Raw genomic sequence first — 21,384 nt, 5'->3', positions numbered from 1 at the left:
AGGTTGGAATCTGAAAAGTAAATTGGAGTTTATCAGGCAAGTAAGCAGGTATTGAGCACTGAAGACAGAGTGAACATTACATTCTATATTGTACCATTACATCTTAAGGCAGAAAGCATCACAGTATTTGAAAACTGGAAGGGAACCACTTTGGATGGAACACGAAAAAAGAGAGGGGGACATAGAGTAAGGGAGATTGTGCAGGGACTTAAAGATTTTGAGCTTTATCCTAAGAGTAATAAGTAGACATTAAAGGGTTTTAAACCAGAGAAGGAAACACCAGATTTGTATTTTAAGAGATCACTATGTCTGCTTGCTGGAAAATAGGAGGGAAATCAATTTGAATGCAGAAAGACTACTAGGGACAGGATGGGTGGGTGGTGTCATTACAATAGCACAGGTGAGACTTGGTAATATATCTCACTGGATCAGAGAGAACTGGGATGGATTCAAGAAGTATTTAGGAGACAGAATAGATAGGACTTGGTGACAGATCGTATTAGCATATGAGAGATAGGAAGGCTTCTGGAATTATTGGCCATATTTTCAAAGTGAGAAGGTGTTGTTAATTAGTGGCACTGGGACCCCAGATGGAAGAAGAGTGTGGGGAGTGAATACCATAAAGAAGTAAGCAGCTGAAGAATGTTTGGGATGGGCTGTATATTATGCCCACTGTGATAAAGGAAAGTTTGGAACTCATTGGCTGAGAATAGTAATCTCTAATTTCTTTTTCAGAGAGGGGACCCTGGGGCTATGGGACCCTGCCCTCCTGGGGAGAGTGGGGTAGGGGCCAGATTGCTCCTAGTTACAGGTCCCTGGTCTAAGCTTTTTTTTTTTTTTTTATGCCTATTAGTAAAAATAAATTTTTAGTAAGTAGTCCCATAAATTATACTTATAATTCACCAAATATTGGTAATCTCTACATTGATTTATTTTATAGATAAAATAAGTAGAAATAAAAATGATATCAATTTCTTCATATACCCCAATAAATCATGATACTGTGGACGTTAACTCACTCGAGTGTTTTGAAAAACAAGGTATTATTATTTCAGACATACAACTCCTGGAAGAACCAAAGCCACCCTAAATATTTTAATTTCAATAAAATTAAATTAAATTTTAATTTAATTAAATTGGTGGCCCAGTCAGTTAAGTGTCCAACTCTTGATTTTGGCTCAGGTCATGATCTCACCATTTGTGAGTTCAAGCCCCACTTCAGGCTCTTGCACTGACAGTGTGGAGCCTGCTAGGGATTCTCTCTCCCTCCCTCCTCTTTCTGCCCCTCCCCTGCTCACACACTCTCTTTAAATAAATAAATAAACAAACAAACTAACTAACTAACTAACTAAAAAAAACAACCAAACAAACTAGATAACAAAGGAAAGCCTATCAAATACTGGGGTGCCTGGATTGCTCCGTCAGTTGAGCCTCTGACTCTTGATTTCAGCTCAGGTCATGACCCCAGGCTCATGGGATGGAGCCCCATATCAGGCTCTGCACTGATTGTGGAACCTGCTTAAGATTTTCTTTCTTTCCCTCTGCCCCTCTCTCCTGCTCATTCTCTCTCTCTAAAACAAAGAGAGAGATAAACAAACAAAAAACCATCAAATACCTTACCCAAACTGAGAGGCTACCACCCTGGAGCCCAAATAGCAACTCTAGAAAAGTAACCAATCAAAGACAGGTTGCTCCCAGCAGACACATAACAAACTTCAAATTCACAGGCTACTAAAGTGGAAGTACATGTTTATTAGCTGGCACTGTTTTAGCTGCAAGAGACAGAGATACAAATTTTAACCTGTTTAAGGAAAAAAGGGGAATCAATTAGGAGGGTTCTGGAGTGTTTTATGGGACCTAAAGAGAGTAACATGGTGAATCAAACCCAGGAACTTGAATCACATCAGTCCCTACATTTTCAAGTCTCTGTTCTTTTATATATCTTCTTTCTTCCTTTTATATTAATTACTTTAATTTTCATAACCTATGAAGTAGATACAACTAACATTTCCATTTTATGGATGAGGACGATGACCCTGAGTAGGTTGTTCAATGTCATAAACTTAAGAAGGATTCAAACCCTAGCCATCTATTGCCAGAGTCCATTAACTTTCTATTATGGAATATTTTATTATTTTTTTTAATTTTTTTTTAACGTTTATTTATTTTTGAGACAGAGAGAGACAGAGCATGAACAGGGGAGGGGCAGAGAGAGAGGGAGACACAGAATCGGAAGCAGGCTCCAGGCTCCGAGCCATCAAGCCCAGAGCCCGACGCAGGGCTCGAACTCACGGACCGCCAGATCGTGACCTGAGCCGAAGTCGGATGCTCAACCGACTGAGCCACCCAGGCGCCCCAATTATGGAATATTTTAAAGATACACAAAAGTGGAATAACTAGTACAATTAATCCTATGCATGGACTAATCTAGCTGTGACAATCTAGGATACACACACACACACACACACACACACACACACACACACAAGGCTATAACAATCATAAACTTATGCTCACTTTGTTTCATATATACCCCTACCAATTACTCCCCATTGGTACTGATTATTTTGAAGGAAATCCCTTAATTTCATTTCATCCATAACTATTTCAGTGCGTACCTCTGAAGGAGAAATTTTAACATGATGGCAACACCCGTATTAGTCCTAACAATTAACACTTTCTTGACATCATCAAATATCCAGTCCATGTTAAAATTTCTAGTTGTTTCATAACTTTTTTTTTTCTATGGGTGATTAATTTCTATTGGGATCCAAGTGGTATCCAAACATTACATTTGATTGCCATATCTCTTAAGTCTCTCTCTCTCTTTTTTAAGGGCCTATACTTATTTAGATAAGACCTAAATAGTTATATTTGAAGTAGAAATTGACAGATGGCATAAGACATAGAGAACTAAAGTAAAATGGGAATTCAGAAATAACTTTTGGTGACAGTTACCAAGAATAATATTCTCGATCTAAAAAAAAAAAAAAAAAAAATTACAGGGCACCTGGGTGGCTCAGTCAGTTGAGCATCCAACTCTCAATTTTGGCTCAGGTCATAATTCCAGGGTTGGGGGATTGAGCCCTGTGTTGGGCTCCACATTGAGTGTGGAGTCTGCTTAAGATTCTCTCTCTCTCTCTCTTTGCCTCTGCCTGTCTCCCCCACCCCACTCATGCTCTCTCTTTCTCATAAAAGAAAAACAAAAATACAGTGGAAGAGTACACGATGCCTATTAACATCCCTTGTAAAAGACAAAGAATTCTTATACCTTGTTGTCTTTGAAAAAGAGAGAGAGAGCATGAGTAGGGGAGGGGAGTAGAGGGAGAGAAAGAGAGAGAGAGAATTTTAAGCAGGCTGATATGCTGGCAGTAAGTAATGATCACTGTCCACAGCAGCAGATAAACATAATATGAGCCACATATGTAATTTTAAATGTTATAGTACCCTTATTTGTAAAAAAGTGAAAACAATTTTAATAATCTATTTTATTTAACTCAGTATGTCGAAAATACTGTCATTTTGATACTTAACTAAAAATCATTAATGATATATTTTATATTCTTATTTTCATACTAATTTTTCAAAGTCTGGTGTATTTTTTCCACTTATAGCTGGTAGGTGTTACAGTCTGCTTGCCCTGGCCCATGAGAGCTGACTGTGAGCATCTCATCCCATCTACATTTAGGACATTCCACTGGTAGCTCAAAATGGCTATGGTGATAGTATTTACACCACAGCAAACATCACAAAGCAGGGTTTTTTCCACCTCAGAGAGCCAGTTATTAAACACTTAACAGTATACCACTGGTTAAATCACATCTCATTTCGGACCATCCCCATTTCAAGAGCTCAATGACTATGTACGGCTAGCAGATATTGTATCACTTAGCCCATTATGGGGCATGGAGTTGAGTGTAATCTATTCTATCATTTCTTCTCTGCTAATTAGCTAGAATAGTCCTACAGAGAAAAATTTTCCTCATTAACTTTTTAGTTATCCTAATGTATAGTAAATTCAAGGAAGGCAACATACAGCCTCAATTATTTTCCTTTATTAACTAGTATTCACAATAATGAGTTGATTCCACAGCAAAAGTAACCAATTAGTATTTTTTGGTAGCATTATGAGTTCATAGATTCCAACATATTTGATCGTTTCAATCCATTGCATTTACTATTTTTATTAATGCTCATATTGTCCCATCTTTGGCCACTGGAGGCTTCTTTAAGTTCAGAACCCACATTTTAGACTGCTAAGCCACCACTAACACCAACCAGACTTTATGTCTTTTAATTTCAACCATTAGAAAGTAATTGACCTTATTTTCTAGATCAAAAGTACAAAAAGCTTGGGATTCATTGACCTAGCTTGTTTCAAGGTCCCGCCACTATGTACAGCAATGTCACATGGGAACTTGGCAACTCTGTTAGGAATCAAGGGTGAGGCTATCCTAGAAGAACAATCACTTGGTAGACAAAACAATAGATGTCCACCATCACATATTTAAAAGATTACCCAGAAAATTTTAAAGCTCATCATCCTTTTCATGTCATTGATTGGTTGCTTTGTTTATTCATTCAACACATATCTATTAAGAATCTGTGATATTCATGGAACTATTATTCTGACTGTAAAAGTTAGTTTAAAAAAAAACATAAACCTATGTGAAATTCTTATTTTGTTTTATTTTTATATATTTTTTCTTTTTATTTGTTGCTGTTATGCGTTTATTTTTTTTTTTAATTTTCCCTATGTGAAATTCTTGAATCCACAAAGATGTTTGACTCTATCAAACTGAAAGAGAATGAGTGTTAAAAACATTGATATCCTTTAGAAAGTACTCATAGGCTCTTTAGAAAGTAGCACAGAAGGCATAATTGCACATATGTAAGGAGACAGAGAGCATCTTTTTGTTTCATGTGAGTTCAAGAAAGAGGCACTTTTACTCAGATCATCCCTGAGATATGAAAACTAAATTTTACATTAAATGACCTCATTTAAAATTTTCTATGCCAAAATTAAATGGGACAACAAAGAGTTCTAACAGAGCAAGTGTGGCCCCTCCAACTTCTTAGTATCCCCTCAATGAAATCTCTGAGAGCAGTAACATTCATCCAACATCCCTGCTAATCAACTGGAGATTGGGCAGATGAGTATTTTAGTCATGGTCATATGCTTGCATAATCTTCAGTGAGCAAAATATGAAGAACCTATTTTCTAGTAAAAATAGAATGCACAATAACCAAAACATTCAAAGAATGAATTGTTAAAATTCACCAGGTACTCCAAAACAAGCAAAGAAGTACTTTCAGGATTTTCTTTTTAAAAACAAAAATATCAGCAAACGTTTCAAAACTGAAACTTAACTGACCTTAAAATTGTAGTTGTCTTGAAAAAAAGAAAAATTGTAGTTGTCTTATAATATTTATGGTTTTTTAATAAACTTGTACATTTGTAGACAATTTAACAAACAAACACAACCATAAAACATGCTAGCAGGGAAAATAATTAACCTGAGGGAATAAATGGGGAAAGTTACCAAGCAAAAGAAAGCCTAGATTCCAAGATCCCTCCAAATAGGAAATTGTTATCCTGTTCATTTTATTTTAGAATCTTGCTTCTTTTTTGTGGGTGGTGGCTACAGGGAAGTCTAGGAGATAATGTAAGGAAAATAAAAATATTATGGATTATATTTAAATTTTTTCATTCAAAATAGAAATAACATTGAGAGAAAAAATGTGTACTTTTAGAACTCAAATGATGTGTTTTATTGAAAACTGTCAATAAAGGAAAGAATATGGTATAACTAGTCATTCTTTTTATTTTTGTAATACTGATGACTCTAATTGTCCTGTGCTTTGAATAACAGTATACGTTCCTGGAGATTTTCCTTCTAAGAGGTACCTGTACTTCTCTGGGAAATGTTTTTTCAGTCTAATATTTAGACTTTCATTTACAAGTGTGCTACTTAGCAATTCTGATTTGGTTAGCAACATTTAAATATATTACTTAGTCATTTATGATAATTTAGCACTAAAGATAAATAATCATACTTATTCATATTTGCTATATTCATTTGAATTATAGACTTCAGTGATTTTTAGGGGACTTGAAAGTATAAATGAGAGTTATTCTCCTGGTTTGGTCACTATATTTTATGTTATCAGTACCAATATAATCTGTTGCAAATTCAAGTTGATGATACTATTGCTTCTAATTGTATTCTATTGTATACACTAATAATAATACACTGTCATTTTTTCAGTCAACATCTACAGAAAGACTGCCAGTGTAATAGACTATGTTAGTGTGTTATAGACACAAAAGTAGATATGACATAATGCTCCTTTAGAGAGTTCATAGTGGTGGTGCAGAAAAATCCATACCTAGCCATATTAACATAATGTGATAAGGGGCAAAGATAGGCAGGGGTCTTGGGTATTACAAAGGCACAAAGGTGTGTGTGTGGGGGGGGGTAGGTCGGTAGGTAGGTAAAAGATTTTCTAGGAAGAGATGATAACTGAGGTAGGTTTTATGAAAGAATTAATTAAATGATGAGAAAGAAGGAGGGTGCTCCAGACAGAAATAGCGCCACTGCTAGAGAGCAAAATGAAAGATAAGAAGTAGAGGGAGATGATAAGAGATTAAAATAGAAAGTCAGATGGAGGCCAGATCATAGAATTATTGAATTCCATGTTAAGGAGCTTGAACTCAATCTCACAAACGATGATTCACTGAAATGTTTAAATAGGGAAATGAGGGGCGCATGGGTGGCTCAGTCGGTTGAGCGTCTGACTTCGGCTCAGGTCACGATCTCACGGTTCGGTTCGTGGGTTTGAGCCCCGCGTCGGGCTCTGTGCTGACAGCATAGAGCCTGGAGCCTGCTTTGAATTCTGTGTCTCCCTCTCTCTCTGCTCCTCCCCCACTCATGCTCTGTCTCTCTCTCTCTCTCTCTCTCTCTCTCTCTCTCTCTCTCTCCTTCAAAAAATAAATAAAATAGTTTAAATAAATAAATAAATAAATAAATAAATAAATAAATAAATAAACAGGGAAATGAGATAGTAAGCTATAGACAGGGCCAGACCAGAGACTAGAAGTGTAGTTAAGAGGATGTCATAGTATTCAGGATGAGAGCTGATGAGAGCCTGAACTAGGAGAGTGATAGCAGAATTGGGGGTAGGTAAAGGATTCAAGAACTAGTTAGGAGGTAAAGTGCATAAGAGTTGGTAATTGATTGAACATGGGACGTACAGAAAATGCAAGACTTAAAGACAATTGTGAAGCATAGCACCACACCAAGTACAACAGAGAATACAGGAGAATGAATAGGCTTCACAGGAAGTGATGGCTTCAATAATTTTAGATTTGAGTGTGAGGTGTAACTGTAGCATACACATAGCAGCCAATCAGCGCTCTGCAGAATGTTTTGACATATAGCTCTAGACTTGATGTCATTACCAAGTGGCAGTTAAAACCATGTCAATGGGTCAAGCAACTCAGAATGTAGTGAGAATTTTTCCCTCTCAACTCATTGTGAAATTATACTTTTAGAGTGCTTATCTCCACTTTTAACTGTGAACTTTAGATCCAGTACCTATCATGAGTGGATCAATCTACTTGATTCATCATTGATTTATGTATCTTTGAGGTTGTCTTCAGAGTCTAGACATGGAGGCTTATATTAAGTGAAGAAGCACAAAACAAAACAAAGACAAGCAAAGTATCTAAAATTAAATGTATTGGCAATTCTTCAGGATTATTTCTTCATTCCAGTGGCTCAACAATAACCCCCAACATACTGATTTCTTGTAGAACTTTTAAAGTAGCAGCTGAATTCTTTGATTAGTTGAAAGCAACTCTATTATTTTTGTTGACTTTTAAGTTAAATCAAAACTATTTTCTGTGCAGGCTTCAAGGAAAGAACATGAATAAAACTCTTACAATGACATTTCAGAATCATGTGTGGCAACCATGCAGATTAGCACTGACACACTTTCCAAGAGCTACTAAAGACAGCCTTTATGCAACTGGGCAAAATGAGTGGGTGAATAGTTTTGTGTGTGTGTGTGTGTGTCTGTGTGTGTGTGTGTGTGTGTATGTGTGTGTGTGTTTCATTTTATTTTTTTAAATTTACATCCAAGTTAGTTAGCATATAGTGCAACAATGATTTCAGGAGTAGATTCCTTAATGACCCTTACCCATTTAGCCCAACCCCCCTCCCACAACCCCTCCAGTAACCCTTTGTTTGTTCTCCATATTTAACAGTCTCTTATGTTTTGTCCCCCTCCCTGTTTTTACATTGTTTTTGTTTCTCTTCCCTTATGTTCATCTGTTTTGTCTCTTAAAGTCCTCATATGAGTAAAGTCATATGATATTTGTCTTTCTCTGACTAATTTCGCTTAGCATAATACCCTCTAGATCCATCCACATAGTTGCAAATGGCAAGATTTCATTCTTTTTGATTGCTGAGCAATACTCCATTGTATATATATACCACATCTTCTTTATCCAGTCATCCATCAATGGACATTTGGGCTCTTTCCATGGTGTGTGTGTGTGTGTGTGTGTGTGTGTGTGTGTGTGTGTGTGTGTTTTAAGTGGAGCCATGACCTCTGAGATTTTCTGTTGTTTTCACTATGATCTATAAACTGAACAAAGTGCTATTTTCTTTCTCACAGAAGCAGTCCATTACTTGTCTGGCACTAAGGCACTGTATCGGAATGAAGCCATAGCTCCTGTTGCTTTTAATGGCAAATACCGGCTACCTGTGCCTCCTTTCCTATGTCCCATGTCCAAGGTAAACAATTTGATATAGCAATTCACAGTTCTAATTTTCGAAAATTCTAATTTGCCACAACATTTTTTCATGATCTAGGACCCTGCTTCAGAATCCTTCTAATCACATTGCTAAGCAGTAATTAAATTACCACCAGTCAACTGGAGCTGACAAGCAAGAAGGAACTTGAGTGCTACTGCTGGTCAAGACCTTCCTTTTCCACATTTGACTTAAGGCAGGCATCAAGTGTGATTTTCCTTGAGAGATAAAAAAGTGAACTGAGAATATAAAGATAACCAGAACTGTGTTCCTTCTTCAAGGAGCTCACAGTGGAGTAGGAGAGATAGACATGTGAAATAACTGAGGATCCTTCACACTAACGGTTTAATCTGACTCTACAGTTTAACCAAGAAAGGGGAGATGAAAAAGAACAGATGCTTCATCTATGTCACCCTATGCAAGTACATGGAGTACAGAGCTTTTACCTCCTACCCAAACTGAAACCAAGGCAGATAAACTTATTTCATTCAATCACCTAAAGGTATTGAGAATAATCTCTTTGAAATGTCACAATCAACATGGATTTAATGTTAACAATAAATACAAAAATTTAGCCGGTTACACATAAATAGCCAAAATAATTGGTTTACTAGAAATCCTGTATTTGACATGAAGTCCAAGCATAGCACTGGGATACATAAAGTTACCACATAAAAATTTAAGAAAATTCTTCCATGATCCTCAAAGTGAATCTCAAAAGCACATCTAGGAACGGACTCCACAGTTAAAGAAGGATGTGGAGAAAGTGGAAGGGATTTGAGAGTCACAGAGATGATTAAAGGGTTGGGAAGATGGGAGCTAGAAATTATTTAGCCTAAGTTAGAGAAGACTACCAGGTTTCTTAATAACAGTATTCAAGCAGAGGAAGGGTTGTTATATACAAGATGATGAACAGCTGCTTTCTATCTCAACTGGAGAGTGGACAGAGGAAACAGACTTTGAATACAGCATGATATACCTAAGTTAGACATAAAGAAGAACTTTTAAGAATGAGGATCATTGGATAAGAGACCTCAGGATCCTCTTATTATTTTTTTAATGTTTACTTATTCATTTTGAGAGAGAGAGAATGCACATGTGTGAGCAGGAGAGGGGCAGAAAGAGAATCCCAAGCAGGCCCAATGCTGTCAGTGTAGAGCCATACAGGGGGCTCGATCTCACAAAGTGTGAGATCACAACCTGAGTGGAAATCAAGAGCCGGATGCTTAACTAACTGAGCCACCCAGGCACCCCCAGGATCCTCTTATTGTACCTATTCCTTAAATGATGCTGTTTCACAGGGTCCTTTTCAAATTCTTTATCTCTTTTCACTTTATATGTTGTCCTTAATTTATTTCATTTACTCTGATTTAAATTACCTAGTATAAGCTGATAATCCCCAACATACATCTATATATCTTTTTCTCTATATCTCCAATCCAGACCACTTTGCAAATGGCCTCCTGGACATCAGGCTTCTGTCTTTTACTTGTTCAACTGTCATAACTGATAACCCTGTCTCTCCAGTCTTCAATTCCATTCTCTGGTCTATATGATGTTCTGAACCTTGGTTTCAGCTGAGGTCATGATCTCACAGGTTTGTGAGATCGACCCCTACGTCGGGCTCTGTCTGCACAGGGCCCACTTGGGATTCTGTCTCTGCCCTTTCTCCACTCATGGGCGCACATGTTCTCTCTCCTCCAAAATAAATAAATAAACTTAAACAAAAGATTTAAATAAATAAATAAATAAATAAATAAATAAATAAATAAATAAATATTAAAAAGCAAGTCCAGTCATTTCCCTGCTTACAATTTTCTGACAGACCCCATCATTTACTTGCTTTCCAACATTTTATCCCTTAACCTATCCAATATCATCCCTGTCACTCACCAAATGTTATTAATTCCAAGATAATTTCACCCCTTTCATCCCGCTCTGTCTTTACAAGTCTGTGCTTTTTTTTTTAAAGTCTTTTTTTTTTTTTTCCCAACGTTTATTTATTTTTAGGACAGAGAGAGACAGAGCATGAACGGGGGAGGGGCAGAGAGAGAGGGAGACACAGAATCGGAAACAGGCTGCAGGCTCTGAGCCATCAGCCCAGAGCCTGACGCGGGGCTCGAACTCAGGGACCGCGAGATCGTGACCTGGCTGAAGTCGGATGCTTAACCGACTGCGCCAGGCAGGCGCCCCAAGTCTGTGCTTTTTTAAGTCTCTGTATTATTCACTCTTCCTAGAACACACTTATCTCCTTCTTTCTCTGGTTCAGCTTCAGTCCTAGGAATTTTTCATTGACCTTACCACATTGGACTAGTGGCCATGAATAAATGCTCATGAATTTCCATGAAAACTTGCCTTGAATAATTTAATGTTGTAGTCAGTATTAATAAGAGCGGTTTCCAGACTTCAGGTTCAGTAATTGCTCATTTAGAAAACATTTAAGTAGCTTGCTAACAGAATCTAATGATCAACCTTCAAAAGTGGTGTATATCAGACTATTGTGTTTATCACACTAGCCTCAGGCTGCTGTTCGTCTGACACTTCTTGCAGCATTTCCTCTGGCATTTCCATATCACTCTCCCATTACCGTACTAGTGCCTTTTCTCCATCTCTTAGCCTGGCACAATTATTGATACATATTTAGACACTTTATGTGCAGCCTCTTGAACTCATTTCTTACAATACTCCTATGAGGCAGGTAGTGTGCTCACTTTACAGGTGAGAAAGTCATCACCCATCCACAAACAACATATATGTATGTGCATGTGTGTGTGTGTATATATACACACACATGTATATTCTATGAGCTCTGGCCTACCTAACATGTCCTCTTAAATACCTCAAAAGAATCTCAAAATGAAATTTCCAAAACATGAATTCATAACTTTACTCCCAAATCTTGCTCTTCTGATGTTACCTGCTTAGTGAATAGTGGACACTTAAGAGTCATCCTCCACACTTTACTCTCTTTTAATCCCCATATCCAATCCATCCCCAATTTATATATATGAGATTTTCTTCCTAAATATTTCTTAAATTTGTCTAGTTCTCTCCAACTTTACCATTATTAGCTGAGTCCAAGTTTTCATCATCTCTTATAACAGCCCCTATATCCTTTGGTCTTCTTCTTATCCATTTTCTACAGCCAAGAGGATCTCAAAATCCAAATCTAATCATGGTACTTCATGCTGTCCCTTCCTCCCACCTCATTTAAAAGCTCTTTAGCAGTTTCCCATTGTTCTTATCAAAAAGACAAACTTAAAACTGCTATTCAATGGATCACATCCATGCATCTCAAATTCACCTATTCTCACATCCTGCTCCCCTTCCTCAATTGCTCCAGGCACTCAGGATTGCTTTCTGTCCTTCAAACCCGTGATGACACATTGTTCTGCAGGCCTCAGCACAGACTGGAAAGCCATCTCTCTTCTCCATTTCACCAAGTTAACTTTTAATCATCCTTCAGATACCACTTTCCTGGAGAAATCGTCTCTGATTACCCTCAAAAACCAAGTCTAATCTATTTCTAGAAGCCTATTTGTTTCCTTCTTCTCTTCTTTGTATTTGTTTTTGTGATGATTTGATTATCAACCTCCTCCATTAGATTGTAAGCTTCACGAGAGCAGGAACTGTTTTATTCTTGTTCACCATTTTATCTCTAGTACTTATCTCTACTACCTGGCATGCAGTGTTGGAAAAACTGAATAAATTAATTTGTTGATTTATATTTGGTAAGCACTGATCTAAGTGCTTTACATATATACTTTCATTAAATTTTCACAACAGACTTACCAGGTTACTACCTTTCTATTATTAACTCCATTTAGAAATAGGAAAAACAGGGTCTAAAGATATTAGGTAATTTTCCCAAGACTCACAAGTTGAAAAGTTAAATCCTCTACAGTAAAACTATATGCCCAACATTTTGTGGATACCTTTGGAGACATTAATGTATTAATTAATGTAACACTGAGCACATGAGCAGGAAGAAGTCTCTGAATCATGAATTGATCATTTGTGTCTCTTGAGCAAACCTGAAAATCCTGAAATATTTAAGAGTCAACAACAGAATCCCACGGTTGTTAGGTCAGGTTACTTAAACAGAAGAAAAAAGTAGGCTGGACCTGAATTGTACTTGTTCAGTGAGCCTAATTGTTCCACTGACCAGTGAGGCATAACTTTGCACAGTACAACACTGACTGTGACTGGCCTAGGGGAATGTATCTCAGAGCAGTCAAAAAAATTTATCAAGCCAAAATTAATTAATTGATTCTCACTTCACCGAAAAGAAAACAACTTACCTCACTCACGTTCACTGTCTTTGTTCATGCAGAAGACTCTGCTGAGCCATTGTAAGTAGTGCAACTACTTTGAGCAGTTTATCCAAAAGTGCTTCTGAGTTTTTCCTTCTCCACCTACACTGTCTGGTCAACTCCTTTTGAGAACAGAGGTATAGTGGCATAGCCATTCTTTATGGGTCTTGTTGCAAGAGTAATATATCAAAGTTCAAGATGAATTTTATGTTGGTTGATCACGAATGTTCGGAAGAGCTTCACCTTCATTTCTGGAAGTTGTGTTAAGGATTTTTAAATTATCATTACCATCTTTTATGAAGTTATTGTCATCATGACTACTGAATTCTTACTACATGTAGGAGGCTGATAGATACGTAATCTTCAGGTTACTACAGAGAAAGTCTTCAGAATTCCCACTAGCTTTTCAAGCAGGACTTGAAGAAGTAGAAATAATTTGTTGATCTCAGTAGTATTTTCTCAGATCTGCAACTCAGGTTTGGGCATTCCCAAACTGGGCTTGTTCACTATATTTTAAATACATTAGAGTTTGGATACTATCTCAAACCAACTCAGAATAGATTGCCAATTATTTTTCAATAGAACATTTATCTGGAAGAACTTAGCTTGTTTACTAAGAGAATTTCTTCCTAGTGAATGAATCTACATAGGAGGCCAAATTAAAGATCAGATTGTTGGATGAACCTGTAATTAGGAATTAGATGGTATTAAGAAGTATCCAATTTAGTCATTTCCTTGCTTAAAAAATCTTTCAGTCTTGCCATTGCTTCAGGAGAGAAAACAAATTTTGTATTGGTCTCTCCCCCTTCTTTCTTTTCAAATCTCACCTCAAGCATTTCTATAGTCCAAACACACTTGAACTGCTTAAAATGTTCTTACTTCTAGGATAATTTTCCTTATATTTTGGTAAAATTCATGCTTTCATCTATATTCCCTAGCAATTCAATTTTTAAAACCAGCAATAATCATTTTATCCTCCATGTTTCCACAGCAATTTGTACATATCTCAACACTTAACCATTATAATTATTAATTTTACATGTTCCTCTCCTTCATTGAAATGGGAGTTGCTTGGGGGTTGGGACAATCTTATTTACCTATTAAATCCTGGTGTTTGGTACAGAGTAGAAATTCAAAACTTGTCTTTAAAATGCTTGTTGGTTACGTTCACTAAACTAGGTAGTAAAATGAATATCTCCATTCCTCAGTAAGTCCAGAATATTCTGTTTTATAAAATAAACATTCCTATTTACATTCTACTAGACTGGTGTTTCTCTCAGGATTTTGAATCATGTGAGTTAATAAAAATAACTTTTTAAAAACATTTTAGGAAGCAATGAAGCAAAAAACATTAAAAATAAAGCCACCATTTGTTAACATCATAATTTTAAAATATATCTTAACTCTAAACCATGAGAAAGGATATAATTTAAAATAATAGCCTTTTAAATTGAACAAATTTAACTTTATGAAAAATTTTCTAGGTTATTATTTTTTTTTTCTTTCCCAACTGGTGAAAATTAGCATTTGGGACACACTGAACTAGATCAGTGTCCCCCCCAAAATAATTTTAAAATACTAGGCACCCTTTCATACATTTCTAAGATAGCACTTGAGATATTTTCATTGTAAATTCAAATTATTGGAATGAATGTCATTTCTGGCATGTGATAGATATTGACACTACAAAATAAAATATCTTCTTAGAAAAATCCATTCAAGGGTAACTGGGTGGCTCAGTTGGTTAAGCATCTGACTCTTCATCTCAGCTCAGGTCCTGAGATCAAGCTGCTCATTGGGCTCTGAGCTGGATGTGAAACCTACTTAAAAAAAAGAAAGGAAGGAAGGGAGGAAATCCATTCAATGGAATCTATATACTACAACTGATACCCATCACTATTCATTTAAAAATATATGAACAAACTGTTGGAAAATTTACATTATTCCTTTACTTCCATTTTACTTCCACACAGTTTTATAATATGACACTTATATTTAGAAGTCCGTTATCAATTAAAACTTAATTTCAACATTTCTATAACCCTAAATGTATAAAATATCCTGAAATGAGTTACCTTTATAATTACTAGTGAACATTTGGTCAAAGCAACATAAATATATTGATATTAAACACGATATAAACATTTACTGAAAATACATTTCTTAATTAGCTGAGTTTCTTCAACTAATTAATGTGGTAAGAATTTGTTTGCTAGGATGAGAAATAGTTTGTCATACATTTTATTCCCTTTTTTCTTCTTTTTAAGATGTGCTGAGAATATTTGTTCACAAAAAATTATGGATGAGGGAAATAGAAGGGGTTTGTTTTAACTACGTCACAAATTCTTTAAACTCCTTGAAGTTACATGCAAAAAACCCTTAGTGATCTATTGTTGAAAACTATTTTTAATGATTAGCTGACACTTTAGTTAGGTCCGTCTTCATTTTTGTTTAAAGGAAAAGCTGAAAAACATTTGTACAAGGATAGCTACCAAGTAATTAGGGACATTTTACTTTCTGTGTCTGGTGTCCCTTTTCCATCCTGGGGCAATATAACACAGTTAATATTAGGGATGGGTAAAATGTGTTTGCTTTTTTTTTTTGTTTTCTGTTTTTTGGGGGTTTGTTTTTTGTTTTTTTTTTTTTTTGTTTTGTTTTGTTTTTGTTTTGTTTGGTGAAGGGGGAGAAAGGTTTGTGCAAGGTGGAGGTAGGACCAGAAAACCAATGGGGGATGGGCTCTCTAGCGGCTCAGTTTTAGAAAAACAGTGATATGGAAATTTAAAGGCTGACAACTAATTCTCTTAAAAACAAAACAAAACAAAACTACATGCTGGTTACATAGTTCTTAGAAATTCTTTGGAAACCTCCAGAGCTGAGCATACTCCAGTTTGAAGAGCACTGGAATATACCTGAAAGTATATTAATTCTATTAGCTTTAGTTTCAAAGTGTGGTATTTTCTGACCTTGACACTACCTCCAAATTCTGGGGGAAGGAACTTATTTGCAATTTTTAAGCCCTCTGTGAAATCATTATGTGAAGTTGTGTAGAAAGTCCTGCTTTAGGGGCGCCTGGGTGGCTGGCTCAGTCAGTTAAGTGTCTGACTTTTGCTCAGATCGTGATGTCACGGTTGGTGAGTTCGAGTCCCGAAGTCAGGCTCTGTACTGACAGCTCAGGGCCTGCAGCCTTCTTCGGATTCTGTACTTTTTTTTTTTTTTTAATGTTTATTTATTTATTTTGAGAGAAAGAGAGAGGGTTCACCAGAGCAGGGGCGGGGGAGAGGGAGAGAGAGAATCCCAAGCAAGCTCTGAGCTGTCAGCACAGAGCCTGACATGGCTCTCAATTTCATGAACCATGAGATCCTGACCTGAGCTGAAATCCAGAGTTGGACACAACCAACTGAGCCACCCAGGAGCCCCAGCACTGTACTTTTAGGAACTTGGCATCTTTCTCTCTTCCATGTTTTCTCACCTGGTCCTTCTGAAGGGAACTGGTTTGTATTTGTAAACTTATGAAAGAGGTGGATTAGCGTGAAATCTGTGGCTACTGATCAGAGCCTAATTAATCAACCTATCAGGGAAATGAATTTGTGAACCAAACAGTTATCTGTACACTAAATATTTGAGATAGACTTCCTACAAAAATTGATAAAGTTTATGTGGTTTTAATAATTCAGTGTTCAATAAAAATAAATATTAAGCCTCTGCTCCTACCTTATTGTTCTCATTCTTTACAGTCGATATAAAAATTCATATTGTAAACATGATCTATTTTTGAACAAGTCATACATACAAAGAAGGCCTTTTACTTTTTACTTCATCTGAGTACAGTGAACTCTTATTTGTGATCAATTAAAAGACAAATAAATGCAATGACAAAATGGTTAGCTATCATTAAATTCTGGATTTCAAATATTTTTTTACATAGTACTCACCTAGGGGCACCTGGGTGACTCAGTCAGCTGAGCCTTGGTTCAGCTTAGGTCATGATCTCATGGTTCATGGGTTCAAGCCCTGTGTCAGGCTCTGTGCTGGCAGCACAAAGCCTGCTTGGAATTCTCTCTCTCTCTCTCTCTCTCTCTCTCTCTCTCTCTCTGTCCCTTCCCTGCTCACACTCTCTCTCAAAATAAATATTTTTAAAAAATTTAAAAAAATAAATGACACTACCTAATTTTTAAAATAAATAAATAAATAATAAGTTTTTAAGTACACTCCATTCCCAACATGGAGCTTGAACTCACAACCCTGAGATCAAGAGTCATCTGTTCTACCAACTGAGCCAGCCAGGCACCCCTGAATTTTCAAATATTTTTAATTAAAAGCAAAACTTCACAGATGAAACATTTCATTTATTTATATTTTTAAAGACCTAGTTTAGTTCTTAAAAACTTCAAAACAATCTTCCTACAACTGTACACTTTATAAAAATGCCTTACACTGTATAGCAGGTACGTATTATCAACACTTAACACCTATTGTATTTCTGTTCTAGTAGTTCATTTTGATCTGTTTTAGTCTTTTGTTGAAAGTTCAAGATTGTGCATACTTAGTATTTGCAAATTTGCACATTCATATATGATTCATTCAACAAATCCTTACTAATTATCTGCGATGTCATAGTCACTGTTTCTACACACTATTGAGTCAAGCCAGAAAGAGTCCTTGACCTCATGGAGTTTTCGGTTTATTGGGGGAACATGCAAGAATCAAATAATTACACATGTTTAAAAACTACAGTTATGACAAGTGCTGTGAAGGAGAGTTAAAAAAAAATACAAGAATCATCAATAACACCCATGAATGTTGGGGGGGGGGGGGGGGGGGGGGGGTGGTTAGGGAAAGTTGCCCTGAGGAAGTGATATAAGGATGAATGTGGGTTAATTAGGAGAAAGGAGGGAAAAGCATTACTGACCTAGAACAACAGCTTCTACAAAGGCCAGACAGGTATCAAAGCAAACATGAAGGACAGAAAAAGGCTACCTTCTGGAGGAGAGTGTTAGAGGCAAGGGGAGCTAGGCATGAGATGAGGCTAGAGTATGAAAGGCAGCCAGATCTTGCTGGACTCTACAGGCATTTAGAAAGTGTTTTTACATGTAGACAAACAGAAAATAATTGAAACCTTTGTAGGGTTTTAAGCGTGATTGTGGGTGGGGTGATAGGATAAGATTTGCATTCTGAAAAGATTACTGGCTTCACAGTAGGAATGGATTAGAGGGCAGGGCAAGAATGTATGGTTTACTGAGATAGACTCTTCTCTGAACATTTGCATATAAACTTCAGACTTTGAAAAATCAGGTTTTAAAGGGATTGGGATTTTCTAAGAAAAGAAACACTGTTTTTTTAGCTTTTAAATATTTTGTGTTTATTTTTTAGGAGCAAAGCAAAATGGGTTCACAGTGAGTATAGAAAAAGAAAAATGAACAGTACACCTTCCCAGAAGTCCTGGGTAAAGTTTGTCATTGATTATTGATGTTAACTTTTTCTCCCCAAATGAAAATAGCTTTATTGATTTTTTTGATTATACACCCAATATAAGTTATATTTTCACTATAAAGCAGTACAGAAAATGTGTTAAGAAAGTTTTTTAGAAACTGAAGTTCAACTACTGACTAAGTATTGTCCCCATTCTGGTGAATCTTTTAAAACTACTCTCCATGCTAGTATTCACATATGAACTTATATATACATTCTAGGGACCATGGCTATCAATAAATATTAATAGGATGAATTAATTATTCCCATTATATGTGTTAATATATTGCTTTCTTCACTCAACAATAAACCTTGGACTTATAAAATGCCATATGAACCTTTTTAATGGCTAGTGAATAATTCATGATAAGTGTGTGCCACAATGTATGTAAACAACCCCACAGGATGGAAGCTCAAGTTTTTTAGGCTTATAAACAGTGCTACAGTGAATATCCTTGCACAGACATCTTAATAAACCTGTCTAGGATAAATTTCTAGAAAGGAAATTGCTGGGTAAAAAGATACATATATTTTTTTGTTTTGATACATATAGCCAGCCTAATGTTAAGCTATTCCTATTTACATTTCTAATTATGTTTATTTTGCTATACTTCTAATGGATTAAAAAAATTACTTATTCACTGGTGTTTTTTATGCACACTCCTCTGATTACTGGCCGAGTCTGCACATTTTCCCATACATTTATTACTTACTTGTATTTCTTACATAGTTTAAAAAAAATTTTTTTTTAATGTTTATTTTTGAGAGAGACAAGCAGAGTGTGAGTGGGGGAAGAGGAGACAGAGAGAGACACGAAGAATCAGAAGCAGGCTCCAGGCTCCCCAGATCCTGACATAGGGCTCAAAGCCATGAACCAAGATCATGACCTGAGCCAAAGTCAGACACTTAACCAACTGAGCCACACAGGCACCCTTCTTCTTATACAGATTTCTATGTCCTTTGCACATTTTTTTCTTTTACTAGATATGTGTTTGTTTTATTGATTTATAAGAGACCTTTGATTATTAGTGGTATTAAGCCTTTGTCTGCCATATATACCCCAGATTTCTTTTTCCTAGTTCACTTAAAAAAAAATCTTTATTATTAAAAAAAAAAGTTTTAAAATTTATATAGTTAGTTCTGTCAGCCTTTTTCTTTAAAATTTTTTTTTAACATTTATTTATTTTTGAGAGACAGAGTGAGACAGAGCATGAACAGGGGAGGGGCACTGAGAGAGAGGCAGGACCCAGAATCTGAAGCAGGCTCCAGGCTCTGAGCTGTCAACACAACACCCAACATGGGGCTTGAACCCAAGATCATGACCTGAGCCAAAGTCTGATGCTTAACGGGCTGAGCCACCCAGGTGCCCCAGTCAGCCTTTTTCTTTAAGGCTCTTACTTTTGTGTTCTACTTAGAACTAGGTCTTTCACTGTCCAATATTATAAAAATACATCCCTAATTGTATTTTCTTTTGGTACTTTTTACATTTTCATGAGCATTTATGGAGGACAAATGATACTGACATTATTAAAATTTTTCCTTTTATGAGAAATTCCTCTTTTAGGATTTATCCTAAAGAAATAATAGACACAAAGTTTTAGTTTCAAGGATATTCACTAAAGAATTTTTTATAATGACCAAAAAACTGTAAGCAATGATAAGTTCAACACCAGAAGACTGATTACATCAATTATGGTATATCCATAGCCATTAAAATGACACTAAAAATATTTAATCATATTAAAACATGTTAATAAACATAAGCACAAATATGCTAAGATGTAAGACATAAACACCAAAAAACAATTTTAGCTAGGCACAGAAGAAGAGTAAGATTGTATTTACACGACAGTGGTTAGTTTTGGTACCAGAAATAATGAGTGATCTTTTCTCTTATTTTTTTCTGCCATGAGCATGTATAAAGTATGAAAAAAGTTTAAAATTTAGTGTACCCTGTGATTACACAGTGTATAGTGGTGTTTTCGTAGCTACGGGTGCCTTAGACTAGAGATTGTCTTCAACCTTACAAATATAACTTTTGCTTCATCCAATAACCTTGAGCAAGTTGGTTAACCCTTTTGTACTTGAGTTTCCTCATCTTTTAAATAAGGATAATAATACCTATCTTGATTTCATTCAAAAGGAAGGTGTGTAGGGGCGCCTGGGTGGCTCAGTAGGTTAAACGTCTGACTTTGGCTCAGGTCATGATCTCATGGTCTGTGAGTTTGAGCGCCCCCTCCCCCCCCTTCAGGCTGTGTGCTGACAGCTCAGAGCCTGGAGCCTGTTTCAGATTCTGTGTCTCCCTCTCTCTCTGACCCTCCCCCTGTTCATGCTCTGTCTCTCTGTCTCAAAAATAAATAAAAAAAACAAAAACAAAAACAAAATAAAAGGAAGGTGTGTAACTGTTCATAATTCACTGTAAGCTATATAGAAAATATGATTTACATTCAACTACATAAACATCATTGCTTTTTTGGCTTAAACCCCTTTCTTGAGGTGTGACTGACATACAAAAAGCTGTACATATATTTCTTAAAGCTTTTATTTCTTTTTTAAGTTTACTTTTTTTTTTTTTTTTTTTTAGTAATCTCTACACCCAACATGGGGCTCGAACTCATGACCCTGAGATCAAGAGTCCTATGCTTTTTTGACTGAGCCAGCCAGGCCACCCACAGTACTATTGAATGTATACAAATTGGAGATAAATACACACCTGTGAAACCATCACCACAATCTATTCCATAAACATATCCATCACCTTCCAAAGTTTTCTACTGCCCACT

General features: G+C 36.2%; 1 long non-coding RNA gene across 2 annotated transcripts in view; it reads right to left on the bottom strand.

Moving 5' to 3' along the window:
- LOC121038078 (uncharacterized) overlaps positions 1-21,384 on the bottom strand; it is a 199,188-nt gene that overhangs the window by 174,525 nt on the left and 3,279 nt on the right. Inside the window, exons 4-6 of one of the 2 annotated variants that reach the window (XR_005794138.1) lie at positions 13,121-13,383; positions 5,544-5,654; positions 1,733-1,801 (exon numbers count right to left, since the gene is read on the bottom strand). This is a non-coding gene — a long non-coding RNA (uncharacterized LOC121038078). Of the gene's footprint in view, positions 1-1,732; positions 1,802-5,543; positions 5,655-13,120; positions 13,384-21,384 lie in introns of those variants that run through there. The other variant, XR_005794137.1, reaches the window with a different exon arrangement.

The sequence above is a fragment of the Herpailurus yagouaroundi genome, unplaced genomic scaffold (assembly GCF_014898765.1).
Source record: "Herpailurus yagouaroundi ecotype Mexico unplaced genomic scaffold, PumYag 165, whole genome shotgun sequence".
Lineage (NCBI taxonomy): Eukaryota > Metazoa > Chordata > Mammalia > Carnivora > Felidae > Herpailurus > Herpailurus yagouaroundi.
This window is presented reverse-complemented; position numbering and strand designations above follow the sequence as displayed.